At 47.7% G+C, this 27,004-nt stretch overlaps 1 pseudogene; it reads left to right on the forward strand.

The window, feature by feature from the left end:
- Nucleotides 1–27,004, forward strand: LOC142818300 (interferon-stimulated gene 20 kDa protein-like; annotated as a pseudogene).

Raw genomic sequence — 27,004 nt, forward strand, 5'->3', positions numbered from 1 at the left:
CGTGCCAATCTAGATGCTCTTTTCCGCAAATGCTTTTAACAGAAAACTTTTCCGTTAAAAGCATTTGTGGAAAATCATGCCAGTCTAGACGTATCCAATCAGTGTTGTTCTGTTTTCTAAAGCTTCCTTTGGAGAGGTGCCCCTTGCCTACCAGTTTCTTGGTCCTCACCATAAAAGATGCTATCCTATTTGTTTCTGGAATGTTTCTCTTACTGAGATAAGGGGGGGAGAGACAGCAAGCAGTAGTATCAGCTGTTGAAGGATCTTCTGATTGGGCTGCAATAGAGGAAGGTCGCCCTATATCTAGTACTCTTCAGTTGCTAAGAAGCAGCAGTGGTGACGCCTGTTAGTTAAAGATGGTGACATCTAAAGCCTGGTGTTTCCTGTTAAAGGAACACTGGCACCTTGAAATCATCAGGTAAGAACAAATGAATCAATTTCATTTCACAACCTACACCTGCCAGTGCCTGGGTTTTACAATCCCACTTTCCTCTATTTACTATGGTTTTCCACTCCCTGGTGCTATGTGACATACTCCCATAAGCTATTGGAAAACTCACTACCCTGAGGCTATGTCTACACTGCAGGCTTCTTGTGCAAGAACTGTTTTGCACAAGAGTTCTTGTGGAAAAAGTCTTCCACAAGAGTGCATCCACACTGCCACGTGCTTTGCACAAGAGCATCCATGGCAGTGTGGATGCTCTCTTGTGCAAGAAAGCTCTGATGGCCATTTTAGCCATAGGGCTTTCTTCCATAAGAAATTTATGTTGCCAGTCTACACTGCCTTCTTGTGGAAGAGCTTTTGCGCAAGAGGGCTTATTCCTCATGGGGAGAGGTATTAACTCTTCTGGAAGAAGCCCTGTTTTCCGATGCTGTACTGTAAAATTACTTGCACAAGAATGCGCATGCAGTGTAGACATCCGGCAAGCTTTTGCACAAGAACAGCTGTTCTTGTGCAAAAAGCCTGCAGTGTAGACATAGCCCCCGAGTGTGAGTGCAAGGCTGGGATATTTCTGCTGTACAATGTATAGTGGCCTCTTTCAGGCTTATTGCATGTTCTGACGATGAGAAGGCCCGTGGCGTGCTAAGCATTTTCAGCTGTTCTACTTGAAGGACAGGAAAAACCTATTAAAGGTGTGGTTTTTTTGTTTGTTTTTTTTAAGAGACTCTACAGGTATGCTGGGAGGAAGCATTTCCCACACCCTAGCATGGCAGAAGGGAGCTAGCTCACACAGATCACGCCTATGCTTTAAAGAGAAGGAGTGCTTGATCAGAATTGTGATGCTCATAAAGCAAGCTGCCTTGATCATGTCGTAAGAACAAGGTGAGCTTTGCAAGGGGCAGGAAGCTTGCTCAGCCTTATTTTCCCCAAAGCGTTTTGTGAGTCATATGTGCGTTGGGTAGGATAATTTTATTTAAAATACACTATGGTTAGTGTGCTGAAGCTGCCTCTTCGCCCGCCCGCCCTTCCCATCTACCAGAAAAATGCTTTGCTTAAAGGAAAACTAGTAATTTTGATGACTGCGTTAGATGAGTGCAGAAAAATGAACTTAATCAGACTATAGAAGGTAAACCAGGCAGCACAGTGCTTCAGCTATAAATACATGTAAATATTTCCAGATCTCCATTTGTATGCATTGGAAACCAGTCCTAGGGGATGCTATAAAAAAGATTCCACTATGAGAAGAGGGCTACATGTTCTGATATTCATAAAACAGGATTTGTGGATATCTTTGAATAGTGGTGTGGACTGACAGGTTATGGTGAGGTGTGGGTTGTGTGCACTTGGCACAGGTATTTGGGGCAGTTTTTTTTTGTTCATGTAAACAGGGAGGGAAACGGCTCCTTTTTGTGCAAATAGCTGTATCTGCACATCACCAGAGGGTTTTGTGTCAATACAAGAATTCATTGTTGACTGCAGAAGTGCTTGCTCCTTACTAACAGCCCAATCAGGGAGGGCAAACACCCTCATGTGACCCATCACTAACCGTGAATAATCATATAGCTGCAGGATATCACCTATCGGTTATTCACAAATTGAAATCTTCGATAACATGGAAAACTAGAATGAATAAATTTACCAAACTCAGCCTCAGGGAAAAGAGCTACTTTCAGACACATCCTGGAGTATTTCACCTGTCACAGGTGTTAGATGCCTTAAAAATCCCTACACTACCACTCTCAAGACAGAAGAATCAGAGCTGCAGTGACATGTGCCTTGCACTGACCCCCCCCCCCCCCCCCCCCAACTTTCCTTCTTTGGCTACTGAAGGTTCAGAGGGAACCTAGAGACTCAGAAACACTTTGAAAATGTTACAGAATTTGCCTAAAAGGAGCTGTGAAGGTCTGCTATCTATTTTAGCTCTGGCTGCAGTTCCTGTGGTTCTGTCTCAGCACACATTTCAGAGATGCAGCTGTGTTAGTCTGTTTCATCAGAAACAACCAGGAGTCCTGTAGAACTTTAGTCTTTAAGATGCCACACAACTCCTCATTTTTTGTCTCAGTACAAATCACTTGCATCGAGTTGGTGCTGCTTCCTCAAGTACTTCACTTAAAAGAATCTAGGATGCTTTAAAACAGCAGTGTTTTAGCCCTGTTTTACATTGTGCCATGGGCATGGAAAAGGGTAAATGTTCTACTGCGGTTTTCTTTTCAATTACCCCAAAAGTTCAGTTTCAATGTTTTTGCCATGCTAAGGTAACCACTCTTCCCAAAGTTAATACACTGAGTAGGTGCCTGGCTTTGATGCGATATGGAAGTTTAGTGTGGGGGCTCTGAGGCTGTAGGGGCTTAAACTAACAGGACATCCCACTGAGACACTAAACGGGTCCATGTTCTCACCCAGGTGTATGTGGGAGAGATGCAACTGGTTTCAAACTCAGTCATTTCCTCACCACTTACGTTTGCATTCTTTTCCAAGAAGTGCAGTGGAGATTTATCGTGAATCGTCCTGATTTCACCTCCCTGATGCTAATTACAGCCTGTTTCCTACAAGCAGGGAAAGTGCAAACACACAATGAGGGAGGGTGGGGGTGGTACAACAGCTGCAGAGAGCAAAGTAGGCTTATTGGAAATTGCATTATTGTGTGAGTAACACAGAGAAAAGCCCAATCTTCTGACGAAAGTGACTACCTATGAAGTCCTGGTCCCCTTGAAGACAGTGGGAGTCTTGCCATGAACTTCACTAGCTCCAGGATCTCAACCAACGTGTTTGCTTATGCAGATCAGAGTCACTGTGTGGGTGAGACAGAGAGATTGCAGGCAGAGGGTAGTTGCTGAGAGCGCAGGCAGGTAGCCAGCTCACACCTTGGAAAGCACATGGTCTCCCTAGCAACTTGCTTTTGGCTCCCTCCCCACCTGGGCATCATTAGACCAGGACTGGAAGAGAGATTCTCTGGGAAATTGCAGTGTCCCTAATTCATGTGCCAACAGATAACAGAATTTCAACTGGGAGAAGATTTAAGAGTCCTGTTCATCACCCCATGGCTTGCAGCTGTGCTTTCCTCTTTGCAGAGGTGCAGCACACAGATAAAAGAGGCTAGTATCACGTGCTTCCCCTTGAGATAACTAGCCTCTGTTGGTTGGAGCTTGAGTGTATTAGTTCATCAGTAGTCCTGCCAAACCCCAAAATTCAAAACCCATGAGTTGGCCATCTGCCTCCAAATCATTGGATTAGCTTAAAATTTCTCAGATTTTTTTTAATAATACATTGGAGGGCTATTTTTTGTTTGCCTTCAGGTTTTGAGCCACCACAGGGTGCTTAGGTCTCATTTTCAAGCCTTTCTTCACAACCATGAAGGCCTGTAATGTTTTTCTAGTAAAAGCTGAGATTTTTCACATACCCTCCCCTCTGTTTCCAGGAACTGGAGTTTTAAGTACCAAATGTTAAAGGAGCTGGCAATGCTGCATGATCAGTAACAGTTCTATTTTGTAGCATAGATAAGGTCTGTCCTAGGCTAGATCATAAATTCCTTGAGCGGGCAGCCTGTCTCCCTCTGTACAAAGCTCAGTAAACAATCTGGTCTCTTGCATTCTCCACTCTCAAGGTTGCTGTCGAGGCTGGACACCACCTGAGGAGCTGCCTGTGGCAAATGATTCTGCCCTGATTGGGCATAAGCCCAGCTAACAGGCAGTTCCCAGCTAACCTGTACAGTCTTTACACTAGTAAAAAATCCCCAAGCAACCAGTGTCTGTTGCACTGCAGTGGAGTATTAGAGTGGGAAGGAAACAAGTGTATCTACTTCAGCTGATTGAAACCTCTGTTTCCTGGGAGACTGTGGCTCCACAGACTCTCACAGAGACTTAGATGGCCAGATAGGGCCTTTTTTTTTTTTTGCATTTGTTCCTATCTGGACTGTGTATATTTAACTCTTTAAGGAGAAGCTTTGGTTAGAACTAAGCTATGCCCTGGACCTCCAGCTGCGCCGAGAGGCTGTGGGACGCTTTGCTCAACTCCAGGAGCAGCAGGGCCATTTTTCAGGGGGACAGACTTCAAGGCCAAGTAGCATTACATTTTGTTGTGTCTGGACAGAGCCTCGCGTAATGGGCCCTCATGGCCAGGGCTCCTAGTGGCTACTATAACACAACCCCTGCGGGAGGGAAGGAGGCTGTTAAAGGTCTGTGCCTAAAAGAAAGCGGTGGAGGGGTGTGTGTCAGTGGGTCATAGTGGGGGAGTGGGCAGTGTGTGTTAGTTTCAAGGGTTGGATTATGAAAATCAGGCTTTAAATGAAACTCATGCTTAACTCTCCTCTTGGCAGCCATTCAGAGGGTGCTCAGTTTGTTCCCAGTCCATGGTGGGTCAATGTGGGCTCTACAGCTGGTTGCAGCATTTAGTAAATCATGACTGAGGGGTGACGCTGCATAGCCAGCCAGGAAGGCTGAACCCTGCATGTGACCTGAGGTTAGCTCTGCTAACTGCTAGCAAGGGGGCTCCTCCCACGGCAGAACTTGCTGGGCCATGCCTCTCCTGTCCTAGGATTTGGCACTCCGCTGGGGCAGGATCTATCACCACCCAGGGATCCTCCTGCCAACTGGCAGAATGAGCAACCCCTTGGTGGGAGCGAGGCCTGCCAGACAGGCGGTGACACCGGGCAGCCTCTTTTTCTCCAAAACCCTGCAATATAGCCACCGTGCCAAAGTCCCCCACTCCCTAAGGCAGCAAGCTGCACCATTCTTTCCCACACTCGAACTATACCCTTCCCTGCCAAGGGCCCTCTGCAAAGGGGTCTCTGTCAGGATGGGCAGATGTAGTTATAGAGACCAGTGCGTGGCCAGTGGCAGTGTCACCATGCTGGTCCTGGGACATTAGAGAGACAAGGTGCATGGGAGAACGTCTGTTATTGGACCAACGTCTGGCGGAAACAGAGAGAGGCCAATGGAGGAGTCCCCCAACCTCCCTACCTTCAGGGTCCTCCTTATCCTTCCTATATACCAAGTGTGGCAGCTCTATCCCTTGGGAATCTGGTCGTGGCTGTTCCCAGGGTGGGCGGGACTCCAACCCCCAGCCACCTGTTCAGCCAGCTGTTCGAGCTGTGCCCAGTTCTCCTTCAGGTATCTCACCTGCTTGGTCTCATGAATACTGTGAATATCGATTTAAATCAGTGGTGCCCAAACTTTTCCTGCTCCTCCCCCCTTGCCAGCACTGGAGCCTGCAATAATGGGGAGGAGGAGGAGGAATGAACACAGTTGGCTCGGCAGAGGAACCGGGGCTGAAGGCTGTTTTGGGGGCTGACCTTGGGATGGGGCAGGTGCTGGGGTAGAAGTGGAGCTGGCCTGGGGGAAGAACAGGGGACAAAGCGGAGCTGAGGTTGGAGCTAGATTCTGAGCAGAGGAGAGCTGTGGCTGTGGGTGGAGTGGGGCTGGGTGTCACTCCCTTCCTGCCCCTTGTGGGTGCTGGCCTGGGCCTTGCCATGTGCCCCCCAGATGTTCCTCTGGACTTCCTTGAGGGGAATGCCTCGCTGTTTGGGGACCGCGGATATAAATGAACTGTTAAGGATCTCCTACAGGGGGTCAAGTAATGTGCTACAACCACGTTGTGGAGGGGGCTCTAATGTTCCTTAGGGGTGACCCCATAGAAAAAGATTCTTCCTCAGACAGTTACCCTGCTGCAGAAAAACCATCATGTAGCAGGCAACGTCTTGTCTGAAAAATGGGGGTGTTTCCAGCCTGGGGGAGAAAAGGCATCTTTCTGGCAGTATGAAATGATGATTTGTGCTGCAGGTGATTCTGGAGGGATATGGAGCCATTGCTTTGTTTTTACATAGAATTCCCACCATGCCTGGTATGTTTTCTAAGGAATGGAAGCATGTTCACACTCGCTGTAACACACGCACATCCACACCCAGTCTGCTTCGATTTACTGTGCATGGTGTTTTGTGTAATCTTTAAACCAGGCGGAAGATGGTGGAGCCCTTTTGACATCATGGCTCAAGACTGCGAGATGGGGGGTGTGGCATTATTTGGAACTGAGCACAGATTGGCTCGTTGCAGCATCCTAGATTACTATGGCAACGTGGTCTAGAACCCATTCATCTGATCAGAAGGCATTATAACAGCTTTGAGGACCTCTGTGAGCAGAGTGCACCCGTCAGATATGGAAGGGGCTACACTTCTCACAGTTGCCCAGGAATAGATAAGAGGAATCACAATCCAGCCACATCCAATGAAACACTTGGCCTTTTGTTGGACAGAGAATGGCATTCCTCTCCGAGTTCTGCCCCTGAACTCGCATGGCTCTAGAGTTATCCTCTGGTGCATGTATCAATGCGCCACTGAGCACACACCAGAGATACATTTCTAGTTGAAATATACAAAAGGTTTGTCCCAGACTGGGAGGGAGGATGGTGAAGCTGACCAACCAGTTTGTGGACACGTTTATCCACTTTGTACAGTAACTATCTCCATGGGATTTGATGCTGGCGGCCACACACTCCATTGTCACTACTGTAGAAAAGCTAATGAGAGAATAATCCTGGTTGCAATGACTTGTGGGTTAATTACCTGCCTAAGGTCACTGCCGAAGCTGCCAGCAAGTATGGCTCATGGCTGATAATGCTCTGGAGAAGCCTAGAGCCTTCCTCAATTACCAGTCCTCTCCCTCCATTCCAGTCTTGGCCCATCCTGGAACGGAGACTGCATATCATACACCTCCAGACTCACTGCTGAGAGCTACCAAACTGCCATCAACTGGTACTTTCCATCACTAAAGGTCCCCCCATTATATTGCATGGAAAGATTTTGATTTTTCAATATTTACTGTGCGTGGGGTTATTTTTATCAAAACTATTGAGCCTCCTTTCCAGAGCAAACCTGTGATTTGATTGGTTATCCGTTAGCCTATGTGTGGATGATGATTGATTATAAAATGTGTATGATAGTAGCTCCTGGGAGCCCTAGTTATGGTTGAGTACCCCATTGTGCTAGGCACTGTACAGATAGAGCAGAGATGAGCCCTAATGTTGATTGACCTGGGAGTCTTGTGGATTTTTAAAAACATTTGAAAGGAATTGCAGACCCCTTTGGAAATCTTAGATGCAGAGCCCAGGTTGAAAACCACTGCTCTAGACCCCCACACTGGTCATGGAAATTGTTTGGCTACAAGGAGAAAAGTGTGTGAGAACAGAGGAAGCTGCAAGCAAAATCTTAAGGATACAGTGTTTATAGATCCTCCAGCAGATGCTGCATTTACATAAGATACAGATAAGAAAGGGAAAACATTAAGCAAAATAAGTAATGCAGAAATAATGATAAAATACCACACGCTAAAGAAATGGAATTGAAAGAACATTTGTAAAGTGCTGCACATTAAAATGCCTCCGCGTAGGTGATGTTCAGACTTGCAATTGTGATATGTCTTGAATATTGGATGGGACAGATTTTCAAAATGGCTCAGCTTCCACAATTGGGCCTTGGTTTTCACTCATTCAGCACTGCTGAGAGCTGAGCCCTTTTTGACAATCTGGATCCAATTGTGGGTGATAAGTGCTTCTGAAAATACCACTTAAATGCGTGTTTTCCTATGTGAGGCAAACAGAAAATGTCAGACACTTTCAGCAAGCACAAGTCTTTTAGAGATAGATGCCTGCTGCGCCTACTCTCGTCTCTAACAAGCTCAAAGCCCCAGTTCGGAGCACTCCCCTGCCATTTCAGAAAAACACAGATAAGGCCCAATTGTCTGATGCTTCTTTTGGCCTCTGGGACCTTTTCATGGTGTGAAATTTGCTTTTCTTCCACCTTCTCCAGATTTTAGTTGGTGGGCTGGCCACGATTTACATCATGACTTTGAAGCACTGAAAGAAAACATGTGGCACTATTGAGTCTATGACACATGCAATGATGTTGCTGAGAGAGGAAAGTAGAGTGGGGAACTCCTTGAGGGAAGCCATCCTGGTCCTTTGTGAAAAGCTGCTCAATGAAAGCATCCAGTTAAGGAGGCAAATCACTCAAAAGCTAGCACGCTTACTCTGATCCTGCTGTAGTTGGTGAAAGGGTAGGGTCAGATCGAGTAGAAGGCAGGCTGCAGTATTTTCTAGGATTTGGCTACGTTATAAGTGTAGCCTCTTTGCTGCTTAGTGATTCATTCAAGAGCTAATCTGGAGTTCTCAGAATGTTCGTGAATATTCACCTATGTGTCAGTGCATCGCTTTTTGGGGGGAATACCTGTTTATCTCCCTTGTTCGATCACCTAAATCACATGGTGGTGGTGGTGTTTCTGCTTCCTTACTGGATGACTGAATACTTTTAAGCAAGGGGATGACAGTTAATGAATGTCTGGATGGATATCCATTATGTAAATTTCATGTCACTTTTTAGAATTTGCAAATAAGCGGTTTTCATCCAAATATCCTGAATAAAGACTAATAAGAGCCCAGAAATCCTACCAATGTGAACTCAAGGCTTTATAAAAAAAATTGTCAAATTAGCTTTTCAGTCATCTGCAATAGCAGGTAACTAGCAAGCTTGTCACTGGAGTGGATTTTAACCAATGAGAGAAGGTGAGGTGACACACAGATATTTACTTCTGTCTAGCAACAGCCTTTCCCAGAACAACACGTGACAATTCCAGCTGAGCTCTGTGTTCACCTCTTTCTTATTAAGCTTTTTCCCCTTTAATTCCATTAAAAGCCGTTTTTCATAGAGGGGCACCTTGCAATTTGAATCCGATAATGGATTGTCCCCCTGACCTTATGTACATTCCTGGCAGCCTTTCCTCTCCCACAGAAACTTGGATGTGGGAGAAGTTAATAGAGCCATCAAGATATGCATGTGCCTCTGACCTCAGTCCTGCAATGAGCTCCACTCCCATGTCCCATTATTACCCTCCTGCACACTCATGTGTCCATGGAATTGTTCATTCTTAGAGCCAGTGAGGGTGCATGTTGGTGCAGGAGTCCATCTGTGCAGAGCTCACTGTGGGATTAGACGCTTTGCTGAGTAATTACATGATTTTATTATTCCCCTTGTGCTTCCTTTCCCTTTTACCTCCTTCATCTGTTTGCCTCCTTTGCTTATTGTGCAGATCTCATTGTACCCTCTCTGGGGCAGGGACAAGGTATCTGCATTTTGCGAGGTGTCAAGGTCTTTTTTAGGGCTTAAAACATGAGTAGCAGCTGCTGAGGGAGACAAGTGCTGACTCAGAGCTGGGAAACCCATCTCCCCGGATTTGTCATCAGTGACCTGTTCTCTCTGATTCCCTGGCTCTGCTGGTTCTCTGATGAAAGTGCTGGGGCTGGGGATTTCTGAGGCACCTAAATAAAGTCTTGCTGTTGAGGAGCTGTTAGGGATCTATTTGTATGGAACCTCCAGCAGGGCATGATGAGGGGAGGATCTGGAGTGTTTTGCAATGCCCAATATGCTTTTCCTGGTCACAGCTTTAGCTTTAAAAGGCTGGATGAAGAAAGCCTCAACATGCAGTAACCCCAGATTCCCGAGACTGGAAATGAGAGCCACCTATTTTGATTACAGTAGACCCGGCCTACAGGTTCCATTGTGCTAGACACTATACAAACACATAGTGAAGGACCTTCCCTTCAGAGTTTACTGTCTAAATAGACAAGATTGAGGGAGAAAGGATTGTTATACCACTTTATAGATGGGAAACAGAGGCACAGATTAAGTGGCATGGCCATGGTTATACAGAGGGTCTGTGTCAGTGTCCACACTAGAACCCAGATGTGCTGTGTCTCAGCCCTCTGCCTTCACCACATGAACGGCTGCCTTATTGTTTCTGTTGGGATTGTAAATTTGAAGGCAGAAAACCTACTGTCAGTGAAAAATTAAAATCATAGGAGTCTTAATAACCTGTTTGTCCAGCAGGAGCAATAGGTGTAAGCTGAAAATGAATAGGCACATCTGCCAGACGCTTAGCACTTCAGCTGCTGGTGTGTGTGAACTCCTGCAAAGATCCACTGATTGGTTGCAAGGAACCATTTTCACCAATGAGAGGGATTGGTGTGGCCTAGCAACAGCCTTTCCCTAATGAAAACAAGCCACTTCAACATCGTGACTGTCTGCAGATAAGAGAAAATGGCAAGATCCTCTCAGAAACTGCCCGATCCTGGGAAGCAACGAGTGCCCTCTTTTCCCTCGGATGTCAGGCACTAAAGTCCATGGGAGTTGGGAGCGCTTGGGACTTCGCAGGTGCAGATAATGGAGGCAGCACCACTGAGGTGTCCTACCTGCTCACTCCAGTTCCCACTTTCAGCCTCTTTGTGCCCAGAGAGAAATATCATCTGCACAGGAGGAATTACTGTGCACACGGAGGAGGGCTGGTGTGGAACTATCCTGCTGCAACACTGGGAGAAAAGCGCCTCACCAAGCCACAGACCCGCTCTCCTCTTGACCAGAACACATGCACACAGCCTGACCGATGAGACCCGGGCCCAGAGGCTGCCCAGAGAAAGAGAGAACTCCCTGGCCCTTAGTAGCTCATGGAATGCCTGAGATATAGCCCTGGAGGGTTTGGAACCAAGCCGGGGGTAAGCGGGAGCTGGACCCAATATCAGAACATCCCGCAAGGCTCTGGGGTGTCACTGCAGGGCATGGCCACTGTTTTGTTGCTTGGCACTCCTGTCCCACGTCCCTGTGTGGGATGCTCTTCATGAGAAATTACAGTCCTGAGGAGCTGGGGCAGGCAACAGACCAGCTCTAGCCCTTTTCCTTGTGTAGAGGCTTGGGAATGCAACTTGTGTTAAACTAATGCAAACCAATGGCTACCCAGGAAGGGGAGAGACAGGCCGCCTCCAAAACACCCCACCATCCTCAGCCCAGCCCTGGCCTGTCCCAGGCAGAAATTGGCTCAGTGTGGAGGCAGCCAGCCACAGTTTCTGAGCATTGTTTCTGGCTCTGCTCATTGCTGTGCTTGGCCCCCCGAGCGCTGCCAAGGGAACGTCCTTCCTGTGTTTGGTGGGGCCCATGTTGTCCCTGGATACAGCTCAGGAGCAGGGCGGGCCAAGCTGATGCTGTACAGAGTGGGAGGCCTGTAGCCCAGGGGTTCTCAACCTTTGTCCTTTCTACATTTCCCTCACCCTGCTGTTAAGAACTCCGCAGCCCACCTGTGCCACGACTGTTTTTCTGCATGTACAAACCAGGGCCAGCATTGGGGATAGTAAGCAGAGCAATTGCCCAGAGTCCCACCCCACAAGGGCCCCTGTTAAACTAAATTGTTCAGGTTTCAGCCCCGGGGGGTGAGGCTTGGGGCTCTGGGCTTCTGCCCTATGTGGTGGGACTTCAGCTTTCTGCCCTACGCCCCAGCAAGTCTAATGCCAGCCCTGCTTGACAGACCCCCTAAAACCTGCTCACAGCATCCTAAGGGGTCCAGGGACCCTTGTTGAAAATCATTGCTGTCGCCCACCTCATCCTCCCTTCTCCAAATGGAGACCGCGTCCTCTGCCTCCGCAACAGCCACCCTACTGCCTGAGACGGCGGGACAACCCACCCGGCTCTGCTGTCACCGTGAAAACAGCTGTGGGGTATGGCAGTCACCTAGCAGAGGTTCCTGGCGGTATCGGGGAGGGGAAGAGGTGCATGGTGTAGGGCCTGATGTGTTGCTTCTTGTTCATGTTTTGGTGGCACTAGACTAAAGAAGAGCTTTAAATATTGGGGAGGAGCTCCATGGAGTCATGTGTCACTGGGCTGGGCCCTGGAGTCACAACCTTTCGGCAAGTGTCTGCTGTCACATCAAGCTAGCGTGGGGACAGCTGGAGGGAATCCTACTCTGCCCCCATCGAGATTTCTGCTCTTGGCAGGAACAACAGCCAATGCTGCACCCACTGGCACTGTTATAACCACAGTAAAGCAGTGTCACGGGACTCGCTTGCTCAGCATGGAGCTCATCGCCATGCTCACTCCAGATTGTGGTGGAGACTCTGAAGTGCTGAGCACTGATGTGAGCTTGCAGAGAGCCGTTCTGCAATCCCATCCTGGCACCTTCCCTCCAGGCATCTCTGCCTGGAAACTGTTCTGCCTGGAATGGTATTATTATAAAACCGAGACAGCGCAGTCAGCATTCACCTCCCTGGAAACCAGCATGGAAAAGAGGAGTGCGGCACGGATGGCTCCAAGGAGAGCAGAGGGGAGGGCCAGGGAGCAGCAGGCGAGAAGGCCACGCTCTGCATGCTAAAGGGCACACAAATCCCTACTGTGAGACTTCCCGGCTGTTACCGTCACTCTCCCTGTATTTTCCTTTAGTAAAATCACTCGTGGCTGTTGCTTTTGCTGGGGTGTGCAGGGTTTCTGGGGGGGGGGGGGAATGTTGCAGCATCTAAGCAGTGGTGTGGGAATGATTTTTAGAATGGGGGTGCTGACACCTGCCTTCACCCCATTCTCCCTCCGGCTGAGGCTAGGAACAAAGCCCTGGCATGCGGGGCCAGTAGTTGGGACTGGGGGCTGGCTGCGGAGCCTCCAGCATGCAGAGCCCCCTCTCCCCCAGTAGACTGCATCCCTAGTTCCCGTGCCTATGTATCTAAGATTCCTTTCCTTTACCCCATCTCATGATCAGAGTAAGCACCCTGCTCGTCCTGAGTATCAGGATTTTTTTTGCCCCTTGGGGAATGACTGGATGCCATGAGGTTTACTCTCCCTTGATACATGTGTATAATTCCCATGCAATATAATACTGCTCTGGGATTGTGTATGGGCCCTGGATGCCATAGTGATCCATTCCCCAGAGCCATGCACAGCTGAGGGGGGCCTCATTGTCAGCCATGTTGTCTTAGCAAAGCCTAGAATGTCCATCTAGCTTCCCTGAGCTTTCCAGGTTGGTTTTGCTTGCACCACCTCACGCTCGGGGCCCGTCTCTTGTTTTACAGGCTGGCAGAGTCTGCTGTGGAAGATACCAGGGCAGCCATGGAGCTCTTCAAGTGGGCCAGGTCAAAGGGGATGGCTCCATTGCAGGGACTTCTTGCTTCAGAGTGTCTTTTTGTTCAGATCGGCTCCCATGCGCAGCTGCACTGGAGGTTGCAGGCCAGGCTCCAGGTAACATTCTCATTGATGATCCTGTTATGTGCTGAGTGAATGTCCCATGAGAGTAAGGGGACCATGCTTCCCAAAGGGAAAACAGGTCACCATTGCAGGCCTGTCCTGCGTCTTCCCTTCCCTATGGGGCTAGCCCTAGCTACTCACTTGACCCCCTGCTGCCCTATGCAGGGCTAGGGTCACTTCTCATTTGAGCCCTGCCTGCCAATGTATGAAGCTGTCACTGCTTGCAGGAGCCCTGCCTGGCCCCTGCGCATCCCCCTCTCCCCCCGCCCTCATATATACTTGACAAAAGTGGGCACTTGTCCTGTTAACTGTTGCCAGCTGATGAAGTTGGCATAGAGTAAATGGCTAGAGCCCTGCAAGTTTGCAGATATCCACCTTATATCTGCAGGTATCCGCACCCATGGCCCATTTTTGCAGATGAGGATACAAATTTTCTATCTGCACAGGGCTCAGTCTTTGAGGTATTTAGATTGGGAACTCACGGGGACAGGGACTGTCTCTGAGCAAGTGTCGGTACACTTTGCACCAGGCATCTTTGATTTCCGATGGGGCCTCTACAGGTTGCTGTAATACAAATAACTAATAAGGTTAGATTGATAGAGAAAGGCAGGAGCAAGAGGTGACTGTTACACAATCCTCACTGCTGAATAATACCCAGCCCTTAGTTCTACAGTCTGCTGCTTTATTTCTACCAGCTTAGGGATTTAGGGCCCGTGTTTGTAGAGTTGTTCACTAGGTGGTGCCCTTAGGCTGCTTATGTTTGCCTGACTCAGACCTACCAGCTACCAGTGGGCATATCATATGGCAGGCAGCCACGTAGAGGGGAGATGGAGTTTGCTGGGGAATGTTTTATGATAGTGCAAATGAGTCTGAGCAGAGAGAGAAACTAAGTGAGTGTCAATAGTTCCCATGTAGGTGGGACAGGTTACTGCACCAAACTTTCGCTTCTGTCGGAAGACCTGGGTTTGCACAGGCCAGCCACAAGCACTTTGTTTGAACACAATGATAATACTAAAACTGCAATAACCACAGTGCTGTGAACACAACTGGAAGATGCTGGAGCAGCGATGTTGTGCCTACCTTAGCCTGAGATGCCAGGAGGCAGGGGACAAGTGTTCCTCTGGTAGGGGGCTATTCCTACGCAGGGATAATTTGCAAAGGGAGGCTCAAATGCACGGGAAATGAGGAGTGACTCTGAGGTGCACACTTGTCCACTCCTTTGCAAACAAGCAGGGCTTTCTAGTTTGCCCTGGAGGGACACGGTTTAGTTTTTACATTGGTGTTCACAGAAGCCAGAGCAGGCAGAGTGTCCCAAACCAAGAGTAAAGCTTGACAACTACCCAATTGAAACCACAAACCTCTTCTCTTCCAATTCTTTACATTTAGTGAAGGTTAAAGTAAATCAGTTTATGCTGAGGAACCAAAGGTGCCTAAGGCAACAGGGAAAGCCTGGAGGGGAATCATACGGTGAACATGAAAGTTAGAAGTATTTCCCCATCTTTCCACGCTGAGATCTCCCGTGCTGTTTCCTACTGTTGAGGAGCTCCTCGCTGTCTTCACATTGGGGCTGGTTCTCCCCCTTCCTGTTGCGAAAGTTCTTCTTCAGTGTCTTCCCGGGCCCATCTCCCAAAGGCAAAGTTCCAGATGCCTTTCTTTCTCTCCTCCTGCACGGATTTCTGACACTGTCCCAGACCCTCTCCCCCGGCTGCAGGGTCTCCATTACTTCTTCCTCTGCATGTGACTTCTGTTTTGGAAGCTTCACTCTTGGAGCCCCAGAGCCTTGGTCCTCCTGCTTGCTTCTTGACTCAGGAACTCCTGAACCATCTCTCAGACAGTTTCCCAGAGGAGAAGTTTGGGGCTGCGTCACTTAGGACTTGTAAAGCTAGTTTGGCTAAATGGAAAAGAGGGATCTATCTTGCACTGACAGGTGAGGACCTAACAGACCAGATAGGACACAGCAGAGACTTCTATCAATTACTCTTCCTGCCTTTCCCCGGCTCTCTGTCTGAAATGCAGATGTGGTCTCCAGTCTTCTTGCATTCAGTAGTCAGGTAGGGCAGCAGGTACTCTCATCACCTTTGCCTTTTGCTGCCCCAATGTCTTGGCATTTGAATTTTGAACTTTTGCCACCATTTGATTCACAGAGACAGACAGGGACCTGCTGAGAACAGATGACTCAGGATTGTCCCAAGCGTGGGGATGAAGGCATGACTTCCTGAACACATGGAGTGGGACTCTCAATCTAAAAAAGCACACAGCATCATCCACTCCCATCACTTTGAAACCCAGGGGTCACATTTCTGACATTTGGGAGGACTGGCTCAAGAGGTTAAAAACGCCAGCTAAGTGGCTTTTTTTTTTTTTGCCTTGGCCCAAGGATAATTGTTCACTTAAAAAAAATCTAATGAACAATAGGGTAAGGTTGTCAGCCTCCGTGTAGGAGGGACTGTGGATTGGAATAGCAGGGGATGATGCAAGTCAGGGTTGTGGGACACAGCTGGTTTGGGTTGGGATCCAGGGTTAGAATAGCAAGGACTGCTGCAGGTCAGAGGTAGGGTATGTTTGCAATCCTGTATGGAGAAGCTTGGATGGTTACTGTTCCCACCTTCTCTCCAGCGAGCCAGTACGGAGAGCCTTTCATTTTTACTAGTGCCAATTTCTCCACAGTTTTAAAGGGAAAGCCACAGTCAACTGAGTGGCAAATTCCATGGAAAGAGTCACACAGGGTTGCCCTGTTGTGACAGGGCATGTCCATGTGCCACTCGATCCTTGTGTCTCTTAAAAAACCCAGAAAGGTAAAAAAGATCAAAGCCAGAGCTCCATAAAGCAACACTTGTTACTTTTTTAGGATGACATTAATATGTGGTCATGGTCAGAAAAGTGACTCTAAAAATGGCACCCTGTTGCTGAATATATCTGCCCCTTTAAGCAGTTTCTGAGTCGTAACTGTTTGCTGACAAAAACAAGGTTTAGCGAGTTTGGACCCTGTAGACCCAATATAGATGTGGAAGTGTAAGCCACAAAAGCCATAGGTTGTCCTGACTTAAACCCCATCCTAAAATCTCAGGTTCTTGACGAAAGATGTATGAATTAGAAAGAACTCGGTATGCGTTTCATATACTAGCTCAGGCTGGCTGCTAGACTTGTACAGTGGTCAAATTCAAGCTGGAAATCAGAGAGAGAATTATTTATCATTTGTTTCTGGTAGCAGTTAGTGCACACGGCGTACTTTCTAAAGTCCTCGCAGCCTGTAGGAAATAAAATGTTACTAATCTCATGGGTCCTGAACCCATGGCCTTTGGTATGTTAAACCATTGCCCCATAACATGTAAAAAGGACCAGGTTGTAGGCCGTAGAGGGGAATATGAAATTTACGTAGGGTCATAAACAAGGCAATTTTCTCACACAGAAAGTGCCTGCAGCCCAGGTTCCTGCTGCTCAGTTTGGAGATTCTGGGACTCTTCTCTGTATCCTTTCCCGTTATCCATGTGTTTTGTCATTTTGAGGACAAGGAAGTGGATTACACGTGAAAAACAGAAAAAAACACCTATGTTTCCCCTAAGCTGCACAGCCGGGCAGCTTCCCATTAAGCCCTGCTCAGGGACCCAGGACTGCAGCATGGACAGAGAGCTCTCCCAAGCCCTGAAGCTGCCAGGGACAATGGGAAGGAGCCCCTTGCTGCCAGCACCAGTACAGAGCTGCCATGGCTGGGAAAAGGGGGCCCTCCTTGCCACCCCCAACAGGGATCTGCCCATGTAAGCCTGAGTCCCAACCCCCACCCCACCAAGACCTGAGCATCCCCACCCCAAACCCATATTACCAGCTCAGAGTCTGTACCTCTCTTGCGCCCCAACTTCCAGTCCTGAGCCCCTTTCCTGCACTCCAGAGCCTGCATCCTGAATCCCAGACCCACCCCAGAGCCTGCCTTCCCAGCCAGAGCCCTCCCACCCCTGCACCCCAACTCTCTTCCCCATGGCTGAGCCCCCTCCCACACTCAGAACCTCTTGGCCTCACCCCCACCACGTGAACTTTGTTACATGCACCAATATGAAGGTATTGTGTCATACATCACCTCCACACTGGTGCACGTATGAAAATACATTGCGCTCCAGGGTTAGAAAAATTAGAACACTGATTGCCACTGAAGCGCTTTGCTGGCCTTTAAATCAATCACTATTAGAGAAATGATTAATCAAGCCACAGAATAAAATTTGATCAGGGCTTGTACTAAAATTATTTGGAAAGAGACATGCCAATCCTGTATCTCATCGTGGGTACATTCTGTCCCTCTGATGCACCCTCTTGAAAGCATATTTATCTCAGAATATAAGGCAGAACTGTTCCACAGTGCACAGAGGCCTACAAATAACTTTCTGCTTTAAAATGGCTCAGAGAACCTCATTTTTATCCCACAAGTGCAGGCTAATAGATAATCTTGCAGCCAGGTCATATGCTATTGTACCTCAAATGCCCAATTGTATATTTTTTGTAGATTGGCTATTTGGAAGCATCCAACATATAATTTCTTCTACCTTTATACAAAATGCAATCAAGCCTTTTCCAGGATGTACTGCATTTAGTATTAATGTGTTTTCCGTGTGCTGGTGATGCATTTTATAAAAAGATATTGGTCATGCATTTAATAATATACATGGAACACTGTTTAAATGGTTCCAAATCTGGCTGCTTCCTAATATTTAAAATACTTGTGGTAACACAATCCATTTTAAATATATCTCAGGGCATAAAACCTATGGGGAATTTTATTCAAAGAGGGGAATTTTGCAACATTATATGATGAAGCCATTTTAAAGATGGCCTCATAATTTGAATGTCAGGAACACTGGCCAGTTTTGTTTAGTTAGATGAGGTTTTGCAAATGTGCAAAACATTCCACAAAGCAGCAGTTTATTCCCTGGAAAATGTATATTCCCTCATGGAAATGTTTAGGATATAAAAGATTTGAAGGAATTTGTAACAGGAGAGGAGGTAATGGGAGCTCAAAGAAAGCACCCCTCCCCCAGCTTATCCCAGACATAGACTTCTCATTTTATTGGGGGAAGGGGTGTTGCTCGATATCCCCCCTTTCCACTGTAGGCTCTGTCCCCACCCCACCCCATGCCCCAAATTCCTACCCCACCTCTTTCCACCCCTGCTCCACCCCTACCCCGCCTCTTCCCCACCTCCTCCCCTGAGCATGCCCCATCCCTGCGCCTCCAGTTACTGGGAATTAAATGTGTCTTAAATCAAAGCACAAAGACTCCCTCCTAGGAAGTATGTGTCTGAGCTGTATGAACCATGTCTGCACTGCACAGATATCTATCTGCCCAGCACTCACTGAATTCCCAAAGTCCTGATCTGGTCTCACTGTGTAAATTGGATTGGATTCTTCAGGGGCTGCTCTCTCCCTTGGTTATTCCAAACTTCTGGTCAGGAACGTAGAAGGGGACGACCTCTTGCCCCAGACAATGCAGTCAGATTCACCTTTATAAAACAGGGCTGGCTCGTGTCTCTTTGGCCGGGCACCCAGCTGAGAGCTCACACAGTCAGGTAGACCATTGCGGTTGCTTGTCTTACCTCCTCCCCAAGAACTGCAGCACATAGATGGTCTCTGTCTCCGCTCTTAAAGCTACTTCTGTTGACACTGGGCAAGCATGGAGCCCACGGCCCAAGGGAGGAGGTGATGGTCAGTGGTGGCAGCAGCTGCTGAGAGAGGCCAGAGCTGGGAGAAAACAGAAGCAGGCAGGCTAATTTGGAGAGGGTTAGAATGGTAGAATCTTCCTCAGGTTGCTACTATTCCCCCTTTAGCCCCCACAACCCCTTCAAGCTGCTTTAGGCTTCCACTGCTCCCTTCTCCCTCCCCAGACTACTTCAAGCTTCACTGACTCCCCAAACAACCCTGTTCCCCCTTCCCCAGCTGCCTATAGCCCTCTCGGCCCTCCCAGGGTATGTCTACACTACAAAGTTAATTCGAACTAACAGACGTTAGTTCGAATTAACTTTCATAGGCGCTACACATGCAAACCGCTAGTTTGAACTTAATTCGAACTAGGTAAACCTCATTCCACGAGGACTAATGCCTAGTTCGAATTAACTAGTTCGAATTAAGGGCTGTGTAGCCACTTAATTTGAACTAGTGGGAGGCTAGCCCTCCCCAGCTTTCCCTGGTGGCCACTCTGGGCACCACCAGGGAAACTCGTCTGTCCCCCTCCTGGCCCCGGAGCCCTTAAAGGGGCACAGGCTGGCTACGGTGCCCGTGCCAGGTGCAAGCCTGCCAGCACCCAGCCAGCAGACCCTGCACCTGGCACGGCTCGAGCCAGCCACCCGCTGCCACCCAGCCCTCCGCCTCTTCCCGGGACCAGGCTGGCGGCTCCCGGGAGCCTGCACAGGTCCGCAAGAGGCGGGCGCCCGCCTGGTCTAGTACAGACATCATGGACCTCATCCACGACCTCCGCACTAGGCACAGGAAAGTGGCAGTCTAGGTCAGGATAGCTGCCAGCCTGGCCACCCAGGAGCAGGTGTGCATGAAAATCAGGGTGGTCCAGTGAGACCCCCGACCCTGAGCTCTGAGCTTAAAATGGCCGTACTGGGTCAGACCAAAGGTCCATCTAGCCCAATAGCCTGTCTGCTGACAGTGGCCAACACTAGGGACCCTGGAGGGGATGGACCGAAACAATGACCAAGCCATTTGTCTCGTGACATCCATCTCCAGCCTTCCACAAACAGAGGCCAGGGACGCCATTTCTACCCCCTGGCTAATAAAGTCATGGAGGTTGGGTCCATGGAGTGCTATCTAACTTCTCTTTAAACTCTGTTCTAGTTCTAGCCTTCACAGCCTCCTGCAGCAAGGAGTTCCACAGGTTGACTATTTGCTTTGTGAAGAAGAACTTTCTGTTATTCGTTTGAAGCCTGTTACCCATTCATTTCATTTGGTGTCCTCTAGTCCTTCTATTATGGGCACTAATGAAGAACTTTTCTTTATGCACCCTCTCCACCCCACTCGTGCTTTTATAGACCTCTATCATATCCCCCCTCAGTCTCCTCTTTTCTAAGCTGAGAAGTCCCAGTCTCTTTAGCCTCTCTTCATATGGGACCTGTTCCAAACCCCTGATCATTTTAGTTGCCCTCCCCTCTCCCACCCTGTCTCTTCCCCTCTCCCACCTCCTTTTCCCAGTCTCCCCGAGTTTTGTTCAATAAAGAGAGTTTCTATTTTTGAACACACATGTCATTTATTTTGTACATTAGGAAGGGGGGCTAGACAGGGGTAAGTGGAAGGGGGTGAGGGAGGAATGGGGTATGATCCCCCAATGGGGAGGACTGGGGTGGCTCTGCGGGTTCCTCGGGGTGGAAGCTCTCCTGCAGGGCCTCCTGGATCCTGACAGCCCCCCAATTGATCCCCTTGGATGGCAGCCTGCGGCAAGTGCAGCCGGGCTGATGGCCGAGTGCTGTGATGTGCTGAGTGTGGGCACTCAGGGCACTCCAAGCCAGGACTGCTTTGCAAGCGGGGAACCCCTGAAAACTGTCTGTCCGGGGTGGGAGTCGGGTCCCTTTAAGCACAGCCCTCGGCTAGCCTGAGACAGCAGCTCCATGCTCTAAGTCCTACTCTGATGCCCTGCCGGCACTGCTTCCGGCCATCCTTAACCTCGGTTCAGGGTCTACTCAATGTGGACATGCTAGTTCGAATTAGCAAAACGCTAATTCAAACTAGTTTTTAAGTCTGGATACACTAATTCAAATTAGCTTAGTTCGAATTAACTAAGTTAGCGCTGTAGAGTAGACATACCCCCACAAACTGCTTCCTCCCCAAACAGGATTCCACTCCCGTTGATTTGTTGTGTTTCTTTGACCCACTTCACCTCCATCTGCTCCCATTTCACCACCTCTGAAAGAGGGTAATTATGGACAGTGTAAGAAGTCAGCGGATATCTAGAAGGTCCTGGCTTTCATCACGCTGCACACAGCATACAGTCAGATTCACAGTCCCTGGAAAGTGACAGCAGGTCAAGAACTCAGAGCCTCCTGCATTTGTATCAAGGGCTGCTAGCACCTGAATTAGAAGGGAATCTTCATTAGTCAATAACAGTACAAGGATTGTGACACATGGTTAAACACGTCCAACTCTCTCCAACAAAGGCAGTGTTGACCCATGGCCACTAATCAGCTGATTGGAATACCTACCAGGCAGAGGGGTCAGATGAAAGATGCTACTCAGAGGCAGAACATTGTTATTTATACCAATTCAGAGCACCACGTTTGGATTCACCTTTTGCAAGCACATGCAGGAGGGTTTGATCCTAAACTGTGAAGATCCATCCTTGCGGCCTTGTGTGGGAAGAACGTAGAAATAAACCTCTGGCTCTTATGTGTTGCTGGCAACAATACAGAAAAACCTGTTTGTTTATATGCGACAGCTGCGTTGAGTGTGGGCCGTGTGCGTCTGTGCAGATGGCCACTGAGGCTGTGTGTGTTACTTAGAGTTTCATTTTGTTCCCAGGAGCTGGGCCTCTGTGTGTTGACCTGCTGCTTCTCGGTGCCTGATAACAGAACGTTTTGAGCAGGGGCCCTTATGAAAACACTTTTCATGGGCCTCACAGAAGGACGGTTATTTCTGCGCTTGACTGTCTCCCCCCTCCTGCCTCTCCACGTGGGACACTTGTGTATGTTTGAAATATACGGAGCCCAAAGAGAACAAGACAAAGTGAAAAGAGGAATTGATGGCTGCTGAGATCCAGCCCTGGGCTGCGATTCAAGCCCAACAGCAGGAGTAGCTGCACTCAGGCAAGTTTTTCTGAGTGGCCCTGGCCCTGTGGGAAGCAGGGAGAGGACCTCATCAAGGCCATCACTGTAAGCAGCTGACGCCAGCATTGCTCTGCGGCCTGAGGCCCTTCCAAGGAGCGAGCCGCGGCACAGATGTTCTCATTGTGCTTCTGGGGAGCCTTCTCGGAAAAATCAAGCAGCTCCATTCTCAGTCTGCTTTTTTAGATTTAGTTATTAATTTTTACTTCATTTCTTTTTTTGGAAAAGAGCCTTTTCTCTCCTGCTTTTCATTTCAAGTTGCCAACTCCCTCCAGCCAACTCCCTTTTTAAAGCCCCCTCTCTGCCCTGACTGATGCCTGTGTCTGGTGGGTTGGCACCACTTTGCCTGAATGTATAATCAGTTGTGCCAGGGACACCCTCTTCTGCATTGTGAAATCTGTTGGATGGCACTGAAAATGAAGCAGATGGGAAGGGGGGCTGGATCTTGTGGTCAGGGCAGGGACTTTGGAATTTTGGATTCTATTCCACACTCTGCCATTGACTTGCTATATCACCCAAACAAGATCTCTTTAGTTTTGGGCCTCAGTTTTCCCATCTGTAAAATAGGAAGATTGATAATTACTTCTTAGGAGAGGTTTGTAATGCACTCAGATCCAAAGTTCTGAAGATTTTACCATAAGGGAAAAGGCAACTAATGGAGGGAGAACAGAGGTAGTAAGAGAGGAAGACAAATAAAGAGACATCTATCAGAAAACAGTGATGTTAGATAAGATAGAATGGTGATAGTTTTACTATTAGATACTAGGATGATGGACACTGTAATCAGGGAAGGTCCACAGAGCTGAAGAGAAAAGGCTGGAGTGATGGATCAGAGTTTCCAACAATAAGAAGAACACATTTACAACCGAATATGTAGCTAGGAATGGAATCAATGAGGCAGGGACCTCATAGGGAAGTCGATTAGTAATGAATATAAGTCAGAAGCTGGGAACTGTAGAAAAGTGATAATAGAAACAGAGGGACACAAGGAGAAATTAATGGCCAGCAGAATTAAGGACAATAAGGAGGATTTTTAAATATATATTAGGAATAAAAAGAATCCTGACAACAGAATTGATCCATTACTAGAGGAACATGGGAGAATTATCAATAATAATGCAGAACAGACAGAAATGTTCAATAAATATTGTTCTTTTGTATTTGCAAGGGGAAAAAGGTGAAGAACTCATGTCATATGATGATGAGAACACTCTTTACATTCCACTAGTATTTTGGGAATATATTGAACAGCCGTTACTAAAATTAGATATTTTAAAATTAGTAGATTCAGATACCTTGGAGCCAAGAATTTTAAAAGAGCTGGCTGAGAAACATGCTGGACCATTACTGTTGATTTTCAATAGGGTTTAGAACACTGGGGAAGTTCCAGAGATTGTAAGAAAGCTAACGTTTTACCAGTGTTTAAAAAGAATAAATGGAGTGGCCTAGCTAATTATAGGCCTGTCAGGTTGGGGTTGATCCTGAGCAAGATAACAGAGTACGATTGCCAACCTTCCTGATGGGTTGGACCAGATGTCATTTGTGGCAATAGCATCTGCTCGGGAAAGTTGGCAGCCCTATAATGGAGCAGCCATTTTCCACTTTTGCGCAAAATCTTGCCAATGTAGACACAGCCTATGTGTTTTAATATGGCTAAATGTAAAAGTTTAAGAACAAAGAATGTAGGCCATACTGACATGATGGGGGACTCCATCCTGGGAAGCAGTAATTTTGAAAAAGATTTGAGGGTTATATAGTGAATGATCAACTGAATATGAGCTCTCCGTCTGACACTGTGGCTAAAAGGGCTACTTTGATCCTTGAATGCATAGACAAAGGAAGCTGGAACTTATTTGTATCTGGCACTGGGATGACTGCTGCTGCAGTACTGCATCTAGTTCTGGTGTCTAGAATTCAAAGATGTTGAATTGGGGTGGGTTCAGAGAAGAGCCAGAGGAATGATTAAAGGATTAAATAATATGCCTTATAATGATTGAGTCAAGGAGCTTGATCTAGTTAGTTTAACAAAAAGGAGGCTGTCAACTCACATGGGCAAGGCCCAATAGGGTTGTGGATTTGCTTCAAGACAGAGTTGATTAGGGATAGATAGTTGCTTTTATTAATCTTACTACATCACTACTGCTACAGGTGTAATACTGCCAGATGGTTACACAGCTACTGCAAAGTAATATGCCAATAAACATAGGCAGAGGAATGCATAAAAGAGTAACAGGCACTTGGAAATGCTTACGCCCCTTCAGTTCTGCAGGGAGTCCCATTCAGGTCACCTCGCGCCAGGCCGCAGTGGACATGGCTCCACCTGGGGGACCCAGGACACCCTTTGAGGTCTAGGTCCCTGATGAGACTCAATGGACATGGGACTCCCTACACTACTTATACTACAGTTGTTTACCGGGTGTGCACGTACCTGGCTCAATGCCGTTCTTATCACTCTTATGAGCTGAGACCAAGGTCAAACTTGTTTACTGCTCAGTAGTTTCCCAGCTCAAAGCATGGCTTAAAGCTGATAAAGCCCAGCTGCTGTTTGGGCTTGTGGGGTCCCAGGCTATGCTAAGCTGGGTACAGCAGGGATGGAAACTTCCGTCCCAGGCCTGCTAAGCTACAGGACCCACATATGATTTTTATGTGACAGAGGCTAAGGGGGGAACTTGATCACAGGGGAACAAATATGTAATAATGGGCTGTAACATGATCTAATGGCTAATCCAAATTCAGATTAGAATTTATCAGTGAGGGTATCAACTACTGGGACAATTTACCACTGCACTGACAGAGGGATGGGTTAGATGGATTTTTCCTCACCTCTAGCTGCCCTGCCACTAGGAAAAGAACACTGAAATACAATGAGCAATAGGCCAACACATTCATAAACCTTTTATTAACATATGGGGGAGACAACAGCCTCCTCAGGCTCCTGGGCAAGGTGAGGGGTGGGGGGAGAGCTATGTGCTCCAGAAAGGATGGGCCTCAGGCAGGAATGTGCTGCACAGAGCACATTCAGGCTCCCTCTTGCCCCCAGAGCCAGGGAGAGCATGTAGTACAGCCCTCCAACAGTGATTTATAGGGCCCTTGGCAGTAGCATCCAGGACCCAAAGCAATTGCCCCCTTTGCTGCCCCCATCAGTGGACCTGTTAATGAAGAAAAAAATAACATGCTTGCTATGTGTGGGTCACTGATTCACAATAGCTAAAGATCTAGCCCTTTGAGTCCATGTAGACTATAGATATTCTGGGGTAGATGTGTAAAATCCCATTTAATTGGTTAACTGGTTAAATGTGATGTTTAATCAGCTAACCAATTGAAGGGGGATAGGCTGAGGCTGCTCCAGCCCAGCCAAAGCAGTTCCCACCTGTGACACACCCAGGCTCACTGCTGAGAGAGGTCAGAGCAGCCCCTGTCCAAGGTAGGCTCCACAGGGCTTTAACACCCCCCTGCCCAGAGAGGGTGGGGAACTGCTCCAGCCCCCATTGGCTAACTGGAAACAACAAGCATCACCCATTAAGAGTGTAGCTTGCCAAGTTAACCTTTCACATCCCTAATCTGGGCCAAAGATTTTCTTCTTTACTAACTATATTGGATCCAAATCAATTTCTGGGGTTGGCTCATAAAAGGGGAAATTACCCTCAGGTGCCTCTCTGAGGTCAGTAGGGGTCTCTGCCCTAGTGCATCTATTATTGTCTACCTCTTACAGAAACACAAATGCCAAGAAGGAAGCACATAATGTTTCTACAGTTGGTAAGTGACTGAAAGAACATGTTTACAGCCAAGCAGAGGCAGGAAAAACTGTCTTTCCAAAAGGACCAGTGGGTGCCTTTAAAAATGATCTGCACAATCAGAAAGGGGAATTAGAAAAGCAAACACCATTCAAGGAGACACTGAAAAAGCAATGTTGCAGCTGGACAAAAGTAGCTTGGATCATATGGGCATCCCAAGGAAGAGTGAGCATGAATACAGTTTAGGTCCAGAAAACAAGGGGCAGTCAGTGAGTGGAAGTGACTAGGTTACCTCAGTGGGATTATCTATGTCCTGGTTATTCTCACTTTGACAGCAATAGTGCCCTCAGAGACTGCTCCTGCATGTTGGAAGGGTGAAAGGTGGGATTAATGAACATGCTATCAAGGTGCGAGAAGACAGAACTCTCTGTGTCAGCCCTGAGTTTGTGCCAAACTGCTGAGCCAATCCCAGCACTGTACTTTTTTCTGTACTCTTTAGATATGTTTTTCATGTCCGTTTCCTCCAGTAATCTCATGTCCCTTAAGAATTGAAAGCATTTCCCTCTCATTGTTGCCCCCAGTCTGTTTATAGCAGAGCTGGAAGGTAACCTGGTTCTTTACTTGTTCATGGGCTAGTAATGTTTGCAAGAGTTAGTGTGGCACTTTCAAGGAATAGTGGTTAGCAGCGGTCTTGCAAAGCCAGCAGAGGGAGCACTGCATTGAGTTTGTGTAGGACCATGCTTGGGGCCCATCCTTGCATGTGTTTTGGTAGATACAGGAGAGTTCTAACTCCACCATAACATTCATAAAGCAGAGATCACAGGAAGGGGGCATGATTAACACACATAGCAAAGTTAGGTGATGGCAGTTCTATTCACAGCTCTCACCAATTCACCCTCACGGTAGGCTATTCATGTCACTTGTCTATAAGTGGAGATAAGAATAGCTCACACTGACCTTTATAGGAATAACTTAAGCAACAAACAGTCTAGCAG

This window comes from Pelodiscus sinensis, chromosome 14, assembly GCF_049634645.1.
Source record: "Pelodiscus sinensis isolate JC-2024 chromosome 14, ASM4963464v1, whole genome shotgun sequence".
NCBI lineage: Eukaryota > Metazoa > Chordata > Testudines > Trionychidae > Pelodiscus > Pelodiscus sinensis.